This window comes from Furipterus horrens, unplaced genomic scaffold (assembly GCF_987537825.1).
Source record: "Furipterus horrens unplaced genomic scaffold, mFurHor1.1.pri manual_scaffold_6, whole genome shotgun sequence".
NCBI lineage: Eukaryota > Metazoa > Chordata > Mammalia > Chiroptera > Furipteridae > Furipterus > Furipterus horrens.
This window is the reverse complement of record NW_028327176.1, coordinates 126562340-126578696: the sequence shown is the minus strand read 5'-3', so window position 1 is coordinate 126578696 and position 16357 is coordinate 126562340. Positions and strand designations below refer to the sequence as shown.

At 32.9% G+C, this 16357-nt stretch overlaps 1 long non-coding RNA gene across 1 annotated transcript in view; it reads left to right on the top strand.

The window, feature by feature from the left end:
- Positions 1-6916: 6916 nt before the first annotated feature.
- The window catches only part of LOC150007385 (uncharacterized), a 40970-nt gene continuing 31529 nt past the window's right edge, over positions 6917-16357 (top strand). Inside the window, exon 1 of the long non-coding RNA XR_016511815.1 lies at positions 6917-7064. This is a non-coding gene — a long non-coding RNA (uncharacterized LOC150007385). The remainder of the gene's footprint in view (positions 7065-16357) is intronic.

The following is a 16357-nucleotide window of genomic DNA, read 5'->3' as shown; positions in this document are numbered from 1 at the left end:
ACAAATATGAATGGATTTTCTTTTGTTCTCCATAAATAAAGTAATATTCCAGAGAAGGGAGAGAGAACTTCCATCTGGGGGATCAAAGTATGATTCATGGAGAAGATGTCACTTATTCTGAAGCTTGGAGCAGAAGTAAAACTTGGAGTTGTGAAATGTAGAAAAACAAATTTCTAAAAAAGGAAACATTGTGCCCTGGCTGATGTGGTTCAGTGGATTGGGTATCGGCCTGTGAACCCAAAGGTTGCTGGTTCGATCCCCACTCAGGGTGCATGCCTGGTTTGTGGACCAGATCCTCAGTTGAGTGGAAGCTGATTGATGTTTCTCTCACACATCATTGATGTTTCTCTCCCCTCTATCTCCCTTCCTTCCCCTCTTTCTAAAAACAAATAAATAAAAGCTTTAAAAATTTTAGAAAAAAGAAACATTGTAAGGAAGTAAGGTAAAGTGTTGAAGGTAAAAGTTATGTAAGAAGCACACCTGTATTTCAATGTTTAAGAAATATACTATATATTAATTAGCAATAAAGAAGGTAATTGAAGGACAGAGGTTTTTAAGGTATTGAAATGTTCATTGAGGGATTTGGCCTAAAGTTATAAAGAACAAATAGCTGTTAAAGGTTTTTTGTTTGTTTTTTTGTGGATGTAATTCATGAAGAAAAACCCAGGAACAATATATTTAGAGTGCATAGAAGCTGTGTAGGAGAAATGAATTATGAGTCTTTAGAAAGTCATATAGGAAGTAAATAAGAAGGATGGATTTGGAAAACTGGTGAAAATGGTGGAGGAGTGACTACTGAAGGTACAATAAAGGACACACCACAGAACTCTCATTCCCCAAGGAAATAAATCCACATAGCTAAGCATATGTGGAAATTTAACAACGATTCACTACTTTAATGGCTTTGCCCAGGCATTATTTACTTTTCTTTTAGATGTTATGTTTAATACCATATGGTGAATTATTTAATATATTTTATCACATGAGAGATGTGCTAAGGATTGTACATTTTATATATAGTCTTTTTTCTTAGAAAAGAGTAGCCCTAACTTTTATACATGTGGAAGTTATCTTGATATTTCTGTGAGATATTTTTATTTAACTTAATTGTTTCTTTTACTTATTTATATTGCCTCCCTAATGATATACAAAGTTTAATAGAATTTCTGTGTGGCTCTCTTAACTCTAGACATTAAGTATTTGATTTATTTTTACGTACATGAAACATTTGTATGTAATTGTCTTAACATTTATTTTAAGTGATAGCTCAGATAACACCAAATCTCATTTATAGGAGAGTACATAGAATTCTTCAATTAATCAATTAGATGTTTCCATTATCAATGACAATTAATTTAATGTTAAATTTAAAGTTAAAATTACATGTTTTAAATTTTAAGAGTAAGCTTTTACTCTTAGATAATTTATATATGTAATTTACTTATGTAGCTATAAATGATTCTATGAGGAAAATTACATTTCAATTAAAAATTATAACCTTATGTCATATAAACCTTCTGAGTTTAAAATGTTAATAGATTTTTATTGCTTCTTCTATATATGCTACAGTATATTTTCTAGAGATAGTAGACAAAATATGCATGGGTAAGCCTTCTAAATACTTATATGTTGAAAGTATCATTACTTCACCCTTGATCTTGAAATGATAGTCTGATGAATACAGAATTGTTTTTTCCTCAGTATTTCAAATATATTGTTCTATTGCCTTCTTATATTCTTCTCATGGCTTCTGGAGAAAGGGTAGTTTTCACATGTGACTAATGGAAATGGAAATGTTACAGCCTGCTTTGGAAAGCAGTATGACAATATCTCTTAATATTAAAAATACATTGAGGTCTTTGATCAAGAAATTTCATTCCCAGGATCTCATTACATGAAAATAAAAGCATCAATAAGTAAAAATTCCTTTATATAAGTATGTTCACCTTGTAATGGGTAAAGAGAAATTAGAAAAAAGTAAATGCTAATCAATATAGAAATGGATAATAAAGGCACAGCTAATCAATTAAATTTTTGTATTTGTTAAAAAATAAATGAGCTATACAAGCTAATGTAAATGGCTTTTACAATGCATTGCTATGAGAAGATAAGATGAAGAAAGTTATATTAAATAATGACCAAAGCCTTCCTTATATGTTCTAATTTGTATGTCTGGATTTGGCAGAAAATATAGAAAGAAAAAAATGAGTCGTAAACATGAGTTACTCCACTGTGTTGCAGTGCAGAGTGGTCTTATGTAGGAATTCATTAAAGGAGAAGAAAGAGGAAGACATTGTAAAGAAAGAGGAGTAAAGAAAAATAAAGTTGAATGTACTAAGCAATTAAAACACAGAAAACATAAATTTCTTGAGAAGAGAAATATATTTTCAAAATAGGTCCTAAAATTGATAAGCTTTATCAAATTTCATAGTCACATATATCCTTCTGGGATAAATTTACATTTCTTCAACATATATTAATTGTTTGACTAAATCAAACTTAATTCATGGTTTGTAGCCTGGAACTTTTTGAAATAGAAGCCCATGAAGATTTATTCAAGATTCAAAAAGAATCTATATTTTAGGGTCCTCTTGTGATAAGAATGTCATAAAACATGACCGCTAAGGTCTTCTAGTGTTCTCTCACTGATAGTGCACTCAATGAACCTTCCGTGTAGTTCAAAATCTATGTGATGTTCAACTGCACTTCAGGTATTCTTTGCATTTCAGGTGATAAAAACAGCTTTGTGATTGTGTTTTTGGAACTCTTTTGTTCTAATTAAGATATTAACATGTGAATAAAAGTCAATATTTTTAAATGTTCTTAATTTTACAGCAGTGTCTGCTGAAGACAGTAAACTAGTAAAAATTTCTTTTTTTCTCCAGATAGGACTTCTTGTGTCACAACTGGTCATGTCAGCAAGTGAGTCAAGATTGTGATACCTTCCACTAATAAGATTTTCATCAATCAAATGTCTCTGGAAATGAAATAAAGCTAGAAGGCTATTGAGATATCACAATACCTCAAATAGTTTCCTGGTAACCATAAGTATGCAGTAGAAATGCCTCCTAACATGTTCCCCAGAATGGATTATTTGTACAAGGCTATTCATATCTCACACCTCAATAAGAAAGAGTGTGTTCTCTTGGTAACTACTGGTAGGAATTCCTTGGCTGCCACTCAGGATGAGAGCTAAGCTGCGAAGATGCTCTATTCAGTGAAATGGGCACCTACACCTGGACTTAGCTCATCAATAAATTACCAGAAGGAATATTTCCTTTCTGTCACTTGGGAGCCAAATATGAATTAGGCTTCTGCTTGCTGCTTTTTCATGGCCAGGCCCAGACCTATTAGGGAGCAGGGACGGCCAGGCACAATGACTCATTCAGGCCTGAGCACAAGGAAGGAAATGCTCGATGGCCAAAATGCTATGTGGAGTTCCATTCAGAGCACCACACATTTCCCTGAAACTTGCTTAGGAAAACATTCTAATGCTGTTTTTAGTGTGTTCTATTTGTCATTCTGAAACACAACATATTAGCTTCTTTGAACTCCTGGGCACTAAAAATATTTATGTTACATAAGCAGATTGAGTGAAAGACTAAATGGAGCTTTTAACTCAACACTCTCAAAAGCATCTCCTTATTACCCTAACGAATAGTGACTCTCTTGTAAGCGACTGTGGAAAGCCCTCCTGACAGCCAGCCCATACTGAACAGTGCAGAGGAGCAGCAAAACCAAGATAAATAGTCATGCATATTTTCTCCTGCTGGAATGAAAAGTAATGTTTTGCAAGAATATATACTCTTTTTCCTATTACTATTATAATTCTTGCACGCTCTTCACGTCCAATTGTTGGCTGACTCAGACTTCCAAAATGTTTGAGGGTAGAAGGAATACAGAAGGAGATACTGCTTTTCTGCCCTATTTTGTGCTGTACACATTTCAAAAGCTGACACTGTGTAAATATAAAACCATTCGAATTTACTACTCCCTTAAATTTTTTCCCTTCATCTTTGTTTTCTTTTTTAAAAGTGTTGCCCTTTTTTATTTTTTCAAGATTTTTATTAATTTATTTTTAAGGAGAGAGGAAGGGAGGGAGAAAGAGAAGGAAAGAAACATTGATGTGTAAGAGAAACATCCATCAATTTATCAATTGCCTTTCACTTGCACACCCCCAACTGGGACCTGGCCCAAAACCCAAGCATGTGCCCTCACCTGGAATTGAACTGGCAAGCTTTCAGTTTGTGGGACAATGCCCAACCCACTGAACCACACAGTTAGAGCTCTTAATCTTTGTTTCCCTGTATAGGTCTAAAGCTTTGCTAATAATCTAGAATCTTTTAGTGTGAGTCTCTCTTTATGTTTGGCACTCCTGTATAAGGTATCTACTGCCTATGTTTAGGACTCTATAGTTACCAATGAATCTGGAATTTTTTAGGATGGACATTGTCTGTGAGTGTCATTATATGTGGAATATATTGTATGAGTATATAAGAGTGATGAGGGAATGATTATAGGGGCTCATGTTAAAAACAAGCTTTATTATGCATATGAAAATAAGTTGAATAATAAGGAGGAAAAACAGAATAAATGGCATTGTAAATAAATACAATATTATTCCTTTAAATAAATTTTAAATTAAACTTTATTCCTTATTTTTGATTTAGCATTTTGGGTCAAATTTGTGCAAAATTCAAAAGGAAGCTATAATAATTAAAGTAACATTTATACCTAAGTAAATAAGACTAATGTCTGTTACCTTGCTATAAATACCACTTCATACACATTTCCTAAAGACCTCAAATTTTTCTTACACTAGGAAAAAAAAAAAGGCAGTCAAATTAACCTATATAGTAATAAAATATTTCATATCAGCTATTTCTTAGAGGGAAATATTTTTAAGGCTTCTATATTTGAAGAATAATTTAAAAAGTGATGGTATTGATTAGTGGGAAACACAGATGTGAAAAAATGAGGGACACGGGATATAGGAAACTGTTTGAACTACTTTAGCACTTGAAAATGTCAAGCAATTTATTGAGGATTTATTCACTTGGTTTGGAAGTTCTTAGGGACTGACTGGCTCTAAAAACATCTAAGAACGGGTGCTGCTATAACCGAGTCAAACAGCAGTGTGAGCACAGAGTACTTCTCACATTGTTTCCTTATATTAGTAAATGAAGAAACAAATAAATTAGTTTTTTTTTTTAAATTCTTCTAACTCCAAGAGAGAAAACAAATCATTAAGAAAAAGAAGGCAAAAGTTAAATCAGTAAAAAAGTTCATTTTGAAAAAAACTCGACCCTCTGCTTTGCATGCCTTTATCCCAATGGAAGATTATACAGGATATCAATTAACTTCTTTCATGCATCAACTTTAATTTCAGGGAACTTAATATTTATTTTGTGATCCTTTGATTTTTAAAAGCAAGGCTAATATCAAAAGTACTATTCTACTTTACAGAAATATTTTCACAGTATATGAGATAATTCATAGGTAACTACTTTGAGATCTTAGGAAACAAGGAGGTAAGGTAATTTTTTAAGATGATATAAACACATTTAAATATTGAGTAATTTATAGGAATTGTTATTCACTTACATTCAACCTCTAATCCAGATATTTCCATGTATATAACTATTCCTTCCTACAAAACATCAAGCATATTGTAATGAGTAACCTGAAGTGTGAGTCACACTTTCTAAATTCAAACTTGTTATTAGTTTTTAAACTTCCTTGACTTGTTATCATTACATTATTTCACCTATCAAACTCAATTTAAGGGAAGCATATTTTAAAACAGAAAGAAACATGATTTTCTATTAAATTTTTTGGATTTTCCACTTCCTTTCACATCATAACTAAGAAGTCATTTCAGACTATTGGCCATAAAATGCAACACAGGTCAATACTGTTTCCCTTATAAAAACCTGAAAGGGTTTACATAAATCCTTTATAAAATGCATTAATCTCGTGTTATCTTGTAGACATCGATTTTTCCCCTCTGTCCAATAATGAGTCAGGAGACTCAGAGAAGTAAAGAAAATCCACATTTTGAAAATCAAAAATATTATTTTGAGTTTTTTCTGCCCTCCGTGTAATAATCCTGGATTATTACTGTGAGTTACTTGCTACCTTTGTGCTGAATGTTGGTGTTTGCTCTGTGTGTAGGAAGTGAATCAATCATCTCATGTGCTGAATGCTTCTACATAGCTTCAAATTTCAGGATGGTAATTGTGCACAAATCAGTAGACTGTGTGCAGCAAGAATTGTCAAAAGAATATTCAGATGGACGCATTTCAGCCCTGGCTGGGTGGCTAAGTTAGTTGGAGCACTGCCCAGTACCCCAAGATGTTGTGAGATCAGTCCTGGTAGGAGCACATATGGGAGGCAACCTATTGATGTTTTCTCACACATCAATGCTTCTCTGTCTGTCTGTCTGTCTGTTTCTCTTACTCTCTCTAAAGTCAATTAACATATCCTCAGGTGAAGATTAAAATAATATTTCAAAGTCCACTTGTACATTTATATTATAAACAAAATTTTAATAAGTAATAATGATAAGCATCCTTTTAAAGCTAATAATAACTTCATTTTCTTATGAAGTTAAATGTCATAATCATGGAGTCCCAAACTATGAAGCTTTTCCACACCCTTCTCTTATTTTAATTTATTTTTTTCACTTTAGAGTAATTTAGAAAGCAAAATGAATTGCTGTAACTGAGTAACTTTATCCAGGTCCCTGGAGACCCTGCCTTCCTTCTTGCCTCTCCTGTTTTCCCACCCACCACACACACACTGGGACAGGGCTGTGAGCATCATTTCCTTGTTCTATAGACATCATCAACCATTGGATAAGCATGAACAGTGGCCAACTTTTCTTTCTCTTTCTTTTGGTAAACAGTGTGGTTCCCAGGTTTTTGACTCCACTTCCAAACCCTTCATTCACTTCTGCTGCAAACCAGTACAGCCTGCCAGAGTGAGACCACAATCACAGACCGAGTTTATCCTGCAAAGCAGCGACAGCTGTGTGAGACGAAGACATAATACACATGAAGTTGGTAAGACGATGATTTTTTCAGAGTACTTTCTATTAGTAGTTATTTTTAAGAGGATGTTATAGGGGAAAATAATCAGGCAAAACATTATAAAATGATGCAAAACTGGGTTTTTAAGATAGATTATGGCTACTTTCCATCACACCTGGTCTACTGTCCCATGAGCCTGCTGAATTAAATTTAAATCAATAAGAAAGCAGCAAAGCTCTTTGCCATGAGACTAAAGTAGATATCGACTAGTTGCACTATTGTTTTAAACAATCTTTTTCCATCTTCCAACAAATACTCTTAATGTGATTCAGTCTGGGGAGTTCAAAGTTAACAATACAAATTCATAACCTCTGAATGTGCAAAGATTCTCACTGTGTAAAATTCAAGCCCTTTCCAAACACACCAAAAACTTTCAGAACATCTTTTAACTATACCCACCTCTGCTTAGAGCAACATAAGGAAACAAATCACTTTACTTTGTGGCCAATATACTCAGACTTAACACAAAAAAAAGAAACATGAATGCAATCTTTAAAGACTCTGAGCTAGACAGGAAACTGAAATAAAAAAGCTACAGAAACTGCAACATAAATGAAGAGTGAACTCATAGATTATAAAGTAATTATATTGTTAGGACTATCTATAGATTATTTTAAGGCCTCTTTATCATCTCAGGACAATTTATAAATTAACTTCTAAAATCTATCTTAAGTAATTCTATTTTTATATACATTTTCCTGATGAGTTTGTCACAGACATACATTTGAAGCATTTCAGTTTATTGATGTTCAAATATTACATATGAACAATGGTATATCCAAATAAAAATATAATCTCATGTTGGAAAAAAAGTGTTTTGAAAGAACATGAAGAAGGCCTTTCTTAAGGATCATATACTTATCAGAATGAATCAGGGTCCCAAATGTTACACTGTGTTTTCTTTCTGTGTCTGCTTTAAGCTTCAAGAGAAGGGGAAAAAAATATTACCTCTTAAAATACAACACTTAGACACTTGATACCTGTCTTTTGTAAAGACTAACCTTAGAAATAGAGCATTTTAGGTGTAGTTAGTGAATTTAACGTTTGAGTTAGAAATCTCACCAATGTGATAAATGCAAAGTAATACTTTCCAAAATTGTGTACTGAGTATAAGTACTAATGCAAATCATATTATTTTTACATAATCAGTTGAATATTCTAAAAGGTAAAGGACCCAATTCTCAGTATGTGTAAAAAGCCAATTAAAATGACACAGTGCTATTAATACTAATAAAATGACAAATTATTAAAGAGTTTCTTTGTGTGTACTTGGTACTTTATTTACATTTTCTTATATTTATTTATACAGTTTTTCAACAAATATAGTATGACAATTATTCCTATTTTATAGATCAAGATATTGATGCTCAAAGACACTAAAAATCTCACAAGTCACATAAGCCAGAAACAGAGCTGGTCTCATTCTATTTTATGCTGTCAAAATGAAAATAAAGGTTGTTTTTGAAAAATGTTGGAATTGAATTAAATTCAAAATCAGGATTGCGATTCCTAACCAATCAGATAATCTGAATAGTCACCTGAAACTGAATAAGTACCTGTATTGAGAATCATTTATCTGTTTTTTCTACTTTTCCCTCTTTGATATATCATTCAAATAAATTTTAACAATATGTCACTCTGTGCTGATACATTTATGAAGCATCTTCAAGAGGATAAGACATAAAACATCAAGAATTCCTGCCACCTGAAAGATTAAAAGTCTGGTAGCAGCTTTCATCCCACTCTGCTTGAACCTGTCTGTGCCAACTGAGCTAGCAGACTGTTTAAAGTTCCTGTGGCTTGAACAAAAGCCAGCCTTTACAGACACAGTTTCATAAAAGAGAGACTTTTTCCCCTCACAACTGGCCAAGTTTTAAATCCTTCATTGGTTGAGTCTGATTAGGAGGGTAGCATTGGGGAGAGGTGGAATGAGGCATGGGAGTGATTTGTTGAGGAGAAGGTGTGTTTTATAAGAAAATAATAATAGAAAGTCATCCGCTGCGAAAATCATAAAGGCACAGATATTTTTAATTTATTCCAGAAGTTAAAAGATGGGTTACATTTAATTCACTGACTTTGTCTTTGTATTCTCAGCTACCTGGACATAAAAACTGGCAACTCCCTGCCCTCCTCAGTGTCATTGGTTGGCTCTAATCAGCTTTTCATTTTATTCATTCACTCAGCCACTCACTCATTCACTCACACATTGCTCCACTCATTCACTTATGCATTTCTTCATGTTTCACATATGCCTGTTATCAATATCTTATTCTAAAATTCTACATTTAGCTCTCTGGGTCTGTTTTGCTCTACTCTATAATCATTTAGACTCTAAACTACTGATATCTCTCTCTCTAATCCAGAGTAACCTAGAATAAGACAGCCTTTTAAAAATATTTGACATGTGTTGTGGAACCATTCTAGACAACGCAAGTTCAATCTTGATTTGGGCAACTGGAAAAATAGACAAGATAGCAAAGGGATGTCTGACATTCCCTTATTGTGGGTACTACAGCACGTGCACTTGCTTGCTCTCTCTCTCTGCCATGCCACCACATGTGTGATCCCATGGGGATTCCACCCCCTTACATACTGTGCATAGACAAAGCCAGCTACTTGCCAAAATATGACATCAATGCTGATATAACAGTGAGCGCACTGTGCATGCAAATCTAATTATTATCTCTAAGCAGCCCATGCCTGGGCATCCAGCGTGAGAGGGCCTGACAGAAACTATTGTCTCCACAACATGATGGTGGGGTTTTTTTGCATAGAAATGTGTGTATGATATAGCTTTATTTCAAAAATATTGATGCAAAATTTTATACCTCTGTAACAGTTATTTTTGTGTTTATAGAAAGATACAACAATCACCAGGAGCTACATTAGAGCCTCTTAACTAGGGGTACTTTTGCACCTCATAAAATAAGTTTTTATGGGTTTGTAAACACCTGAAATTTTATATATATAGTATATGTGTATATGTGTGTGTGTGTGTGTGTGTATATATATATATATGTTTATATGTATTATTCAGTACAGACATTTGATATTTTATCAGATTCTTACATAGTCTGTAACACACACATACACACAAAACTATGTATCACTTATGTGTACATACTGTTATTAAAATCAATAGTGCAGTGAACTTTATTGCTAATTGGTAATGATCACACTCATCAATTCAAGGAAAGGTTCTCCCCAAATCACTCTTCTTTTATAAAACTACCAGTCACAAATCTTTAGATGTGATATCGCACTCCAATTGTTAGAAGACAAACTTTAAAAACCAACCAAAAATAAACAAACCCTAAAATACTTCAATTGATTCTATTTTATTAACCATATCATGTGCTTTGTTTTCTGTCTAAATTTAAAATTTTTCAGTAAAATTCTATACTCATCCTTATATCATTCACAAATCATTTAGGCTTAATGTTGGTGATGTGAGTCCTACCTAAATCAAACTAAAAATTTTTATGAAATTTTTGCATTTATTGTTAGATTATTTTTACCATAACAAGAAGGAACTAAGTTGCTGAGGTCACAGTTTGTAAGTAATTATACTAGGAATTAAACTCAGGTCTCCTTCTGCTCTTACTCCTACTCTCTCATACCACCCTTTGCTAAAATAATATTTTCTGTGTTACTGTAACTTCCTATTTATATTTTTCCAAGTTCCATTTTTATGCTTTACTTCTCAGTGGTATTTAGTGTTACATATCTTTTCGAACCCATCCAGCCAGTTATTTGATAAGGAGAACCGTATTTTTCTTCAGATATGTTTTATAAATGATACAGAAGTTTCCTTCTTTATTTCCTAAACTTAATTCTCTTTAGAACACTAAGCAGAAACTGATAAAGATGATTTGATTTAATATTTGTAGATAAGGTTAATAATATGCTTATGGAATAATGTATAGGTCTTAACCATACAATTAAATGGGCTTTCATCAATGAGTCCCACACTTTAATCAAGATATAGAACACCTTCATTGCCCCAGAAAGTTCCTTCACTCCACCTTCAAACCCCATTTCCTCATAAGACATTATTCTAATTTCCTTGACTATGTTATTATTTAACTTTCCAAATAACTGCTTTTGGTTTTACAGTATGATAATGTTTCCTAATTGAATTGATGGTGTGAGTTAGATGTTCATAAAAATAAATTTGAAAAGTCAATAAAGAACTATAGTTAAGAAAGAAGCAAAACAAATACTCTATTTCTAAATCATTCTAAATCAGAAATGCCCTTGGCATCTTGCTTGAATTGATTTTCCAAATAATAATTTTTGTGAAATACTAGGAATCTGAATGAAACTTTAATATTCTGTTCTCTTTATTTTGATATAATTTTATGTATTGCCACTTAATTGTAGCTGATCTATTAGATTTTTATCTCATATTTATTTTGGAAATTTTCTGATAAATAATGCTTCTTTGTGTTTTTTCATAGCTTCTAACTTGACCTATTCTCTTACTCAGAAGAACTTGTCCTTTCCAGGAAAATATGTTTAATAATTTAATCCTGATTTAAATCACATGTTGATTCAAATACAATCTCTACTGTTCTGAATGTTATGCTTTTTGGAAAATTAGAATAATATTTTTTGTAAAATAGTTTCTTACATATGTGAACCATATTTACTTGAGATTCATATGAGCTGCAGAAATGCCAAAAGCTACTTATTTGGTTATAGGCTTTGAATAAATACTTAAACCAATGGAGAATAATTAAAAGCATGTAAGTGTCCAAGTTTATCACTTTTAAATTCATGTCAAATGACCAAAGCCACTGGAGAATCAAATGGATTCTCAGAAATATTACTTCTTTTATGGTTTAGTTGAGAACAATTTTCCCTATTTCTGGAAACGTCTTGGTATTCTCAGTTGGTAACGTCTTGTCTCATCTTTAATCTCTGTCCTCAAAAATCTCCCTTTAGCCTAGTTCTTTCAACTTCTCTGGGAAAGAAACTTCTTAAATGACATCTGCAAATGTCTCCATTGTTTCTGCCTATAGACCCTAGCAGTTAGCCCCAGACTACTCCAATCACCCAACACAAATCCATGAGGCTGGGCCTCTGAGATCTCCTAAGCCTCCGAAAGCCATATGGGTAACATGAGCTGAAAAGAACTTGTCAGTCAACATTTCTTTGGGATCACTGTCTGTATTTTTAAAGTCACAAATGTTGACTTCTTGAAAATTAAGATATTTCCTCACTGGCTTTTGTTTTGTAAATTATGTTTAGCCCTTTACATTTTGATACTGTTGGGCCACTGTCATAGTTTCTGACATACTGCTTGAGAGGTACATTGAGGTAATGAAAGGAAATAGGATATAGAGCCAGACTGATGGTGGCCAGAATCAAGTCTTTGCCAGTTACTAGGTATATGATGTAAAGAAATCTATTTATGCCTCTGGTTTTCTATTTTGTCATATATAAAGTTAGAATAATCATATATAGCTGGAATTTCTTTTAATGCCAAAAACTTCCGTGATGATGGATATAGACATACAGACCTGTATCATTAATGCTTTAAAATATTTATTATTTTGGATGGTATACCCCATTTTTCTTTTTAATGACAGAACAAGGACAAAATTGGAGAGATTTCTTAATTACATCTCTAACAAGATCAAGCGAAGGTTGTAATAGTCACTACCAGCAACTGGTAATTTTTGTAATGTCTGATATCAGATTACCTCAAACACTCTGAACACCAGTATTTGTTCAATTTTTCTAATTATGTCACACTTAAAATCTCTTTTCAGATGGGTAAATAGGCATATATATAATAAAATAAGAATAATAAAATATAATGTTAGAATCCAGGTAGTGGGTATGTGGACATTCACTATAAAATTCTTTATACTTTATTCTATGTTTTAACCTTTTACATATAATAAAATATTAAGAGTAAAACACTCTGAATTAAGTGCCAGACTGAGAACATATATCTTTTTACATTGATATAAAATTATTCTCCCTCAAAACTACTTCTTTTTTTTTCTCTAATAAGACAATTTTTTAAAAAATAATTTATTTGTTTGTTTGTTTGTTTATTTTTAGAGAGAGGGGAAAGGAGAAAGAGAGGGAGAGAAACATCACTGTGTGGTTGCCTCTCACTCGCGCCCCCAACTGGGGACCTGATGTGCAACCTAGTCATGTGCCCTGACTGGGAATCGAACCAGCGGCACTTGGCTCACAGGCCGACACTCAATCCACTGAGCCACAGCAGCCAGGGCCTCAAAACTACTTCTTAAAAGAAGAAAAAGGAAAAAAAAAACAACTTGCAAATGTTAAGAGGTTAGTTTTCCAAGAAGACCAACAAGAATATAGTATAGATGTAGAAGAAACAAATCTTACTTGTCATGAGTTGTCTGCAACATGGCTCATCATTTTATTACATACTAACCAAAAGATTGGTATTTATTTAGCCAAAATTAATTACTAATTTTCAAGGAAAATAAAACCTCATTGAAGTTTAATAAGAGAAACTCCCCTAGGTGTACCCCAAAGTCTTAATAAACTTAACACCTCAAAAATGAATTTTGTAATGTTTCAATGCAATGAAAACTACTTCATTTTACAAAATGAAAAACTTTCACTCAAATAAAATTTAACTGTTAGTAAAAAATAAACTGGATTGGGCTTTTAACTGTTTAATAAAAGAAGTCAGATAACAATAAAGTGATATAACAGCAAAATTTTACTGTTTGAAATATTTGGCTTAAAATACATAGCTAAAGAATAGCTTGAGGTTAAGAAATCTTAGAGTGGATATATTGTATCAGCTACACTAAATTGCTTTACAAATATTAACATGCATAAATACCATTGCTATTTTAAAGGAATAAAACTAAAAATATTAAAGCCACCCAAATTGAATTTTATCAAATTGGAAAAAACTAAGTAGAATCAAATTCCAGATTTTTCTGGTTTTGTTCCTGATACCTATAAATATTTCTTATTAGTCACAGGAATATTCAAAGTGATTAATTAGTAATGCTATAAAAGCATGTGGAGGATAAGAATGGAACTAGAGAAAAGTAGGAAATTCCCACCATAAAAGGGAAAGAATATATTAGACATACTTAGTCCTTGTTTATTAAACATCAGACACAGCAATAGTCATTGTATAAGAAATCCACAAATAAGGATGAAATTAATTCTAGCAAGCATTTATTGATTGCCTGTCATTTTGTAGATTGTGTAAAATAAGTCTAAATTCACCAATTAAAAGATAAAGATTGCCAGATGACCCAACTGTGTGCTGTCTACACAAACTCACTTCAAATATAGTTATATAAGTTGAAAGTAGAATGACAGAAAAAGATATATCGTGCAAATGTTAATTGAAGGAAAGCAGATATGGTTTTATTAACATTATATAGATTTCAGAACAAAGAAAATTATCAGAGATATATTTTGCTTAAAGGTTCAATCCATACAGAGGACATAGCAATCCCAAATAATGTAAGATGGGAGTAATATTAGCCATATGGCAGAATCAGGACCTTCAATACATGACAAAAACTAATAAAAAATAGATAAAAATACAATTATAGTTGGGAACTTCAACACCCCTCTCTTCAGCAACTGATAAAACAAGTTTGTAAAGGCTTGCCCATTATTACTCTAAGCATTCACTTTGTTTTCTCATATCTTTCTTCTCCTTCTGGTATTCTTATAGTACATATGTTAAATGTTTTGAAATTGTCCCACAGTTCTTGAATAGTGTGTATGCTTGTATATGTCTGTTATTATTCTTTTTCTCTTTGCATTTCAGTTTTGGAAGTTTATTCTGACATACCTTCACAGATTTGTTTCTTAGCTTTGTTTCAGTTCATTGATGAGACTATCAAAGTCATTTATTAATTTTTGCTCCAGTGTTTTTAATTCCTAACGTTTCCTTTGATTCTTTCCTAGAATTTCTATATTTCTCCATTAGATCCATTAACATAAAATATAGCTATTTAATTTTTTAATTTTTTAATCTTTATTATTTCTCATTACCATTTAGCCCCCTTATTCTCCCAGCCCCCAACAAGCACCACACTGTTGTCCACGTCCATGAGTCCTCTTCCCTTTTTGCTCAATCCTTCCTCCTCTACTGCTCCCCCATCCCCAGCCACCACTAGCTGTCATCTTGCTGGCTGTTTTACATTCCTGGTCTGGTTTTTCAATATCTCCGCTATATTTGAATCTGATTCTGATACTCACTTTTTCTCATCAGCCCGTGTTTTTTTCTTGGCTTTTATCATGGCTTTTATTTTTTGTTGAAAGCCGTACAAGATGTATTGAGTAATAGATCTAGAGTTAAATAGGGCTTTAGTGTGAAGCTTTAATGTTAATCTGACTAGCAGTTCAGCTGTGATTAATGTTTGCTATAGCTGTAGGTGCCAGGGGCTTCATATCCCTCTAGTGTTCTTGATTTTTGTCTCCCTTACTATGTGGGGTTTCCATCAAAATTATTTCTTAAATAATTTTTTGCAATTCTTTCAGCTGTAATCCACATTATTATACTCAAGCCCTATTGATATGATGGTGGGAACATGTATGGTTGGAGGGGAAACATTCTCTATGTTTATGATTCTCAGTCTTTAATGGGCCTATGTTCCTGTCCTGGGATCTTCACAATTGTTTCTAAGCTTCTTTTACCTCATTAGGTAACACAGACGACAGGAGAGTGCTAGAGATTTGTCATTTCTTTTCCTCCGTATCATATAAGGCAATAATTATTTCTCTTAGAGTACTGGCTGTCCTATGGCAAATGTTCTAGGTATATTTCAAATGGTCAGTTTCATCTTCCAACACCCTGGCAGAAATACAAAGATTTTCTCTTGTCTTTCACTGTAAGTACTTGGTGGGGTTTCTGGAATAACTCATGAAAGTATTGGGATCCTCTAAGACTGCAGCCCCCAAGAGTTTCTCATTCTTACGCTAACGTTCCCCCTCTTCCAGAAATTTGCCAAAATTATCACTTAAGTGTATCAGTTTATGGTTCCAGAGGCTTCTGTTCCTGATAAGCAGATCTCAGCTATAATTTTCTTTATTCAGTTTTCCCTTCAGATTTGGAGTGGTGGTTTGCCTTGAGACCTCAATTCCCTGAGGGGTCCAAGAACAGTAATAGGCTTTCACTTTTTTTCAGCATTTTTTCCTACTGTAACATGGAAATGATACCTTATAAATTTTTTACATGTTTGAGCTGAAACTAGAGGTCCCTAAAAACCATTTATTATAAAAACTTTCAGGAAAAT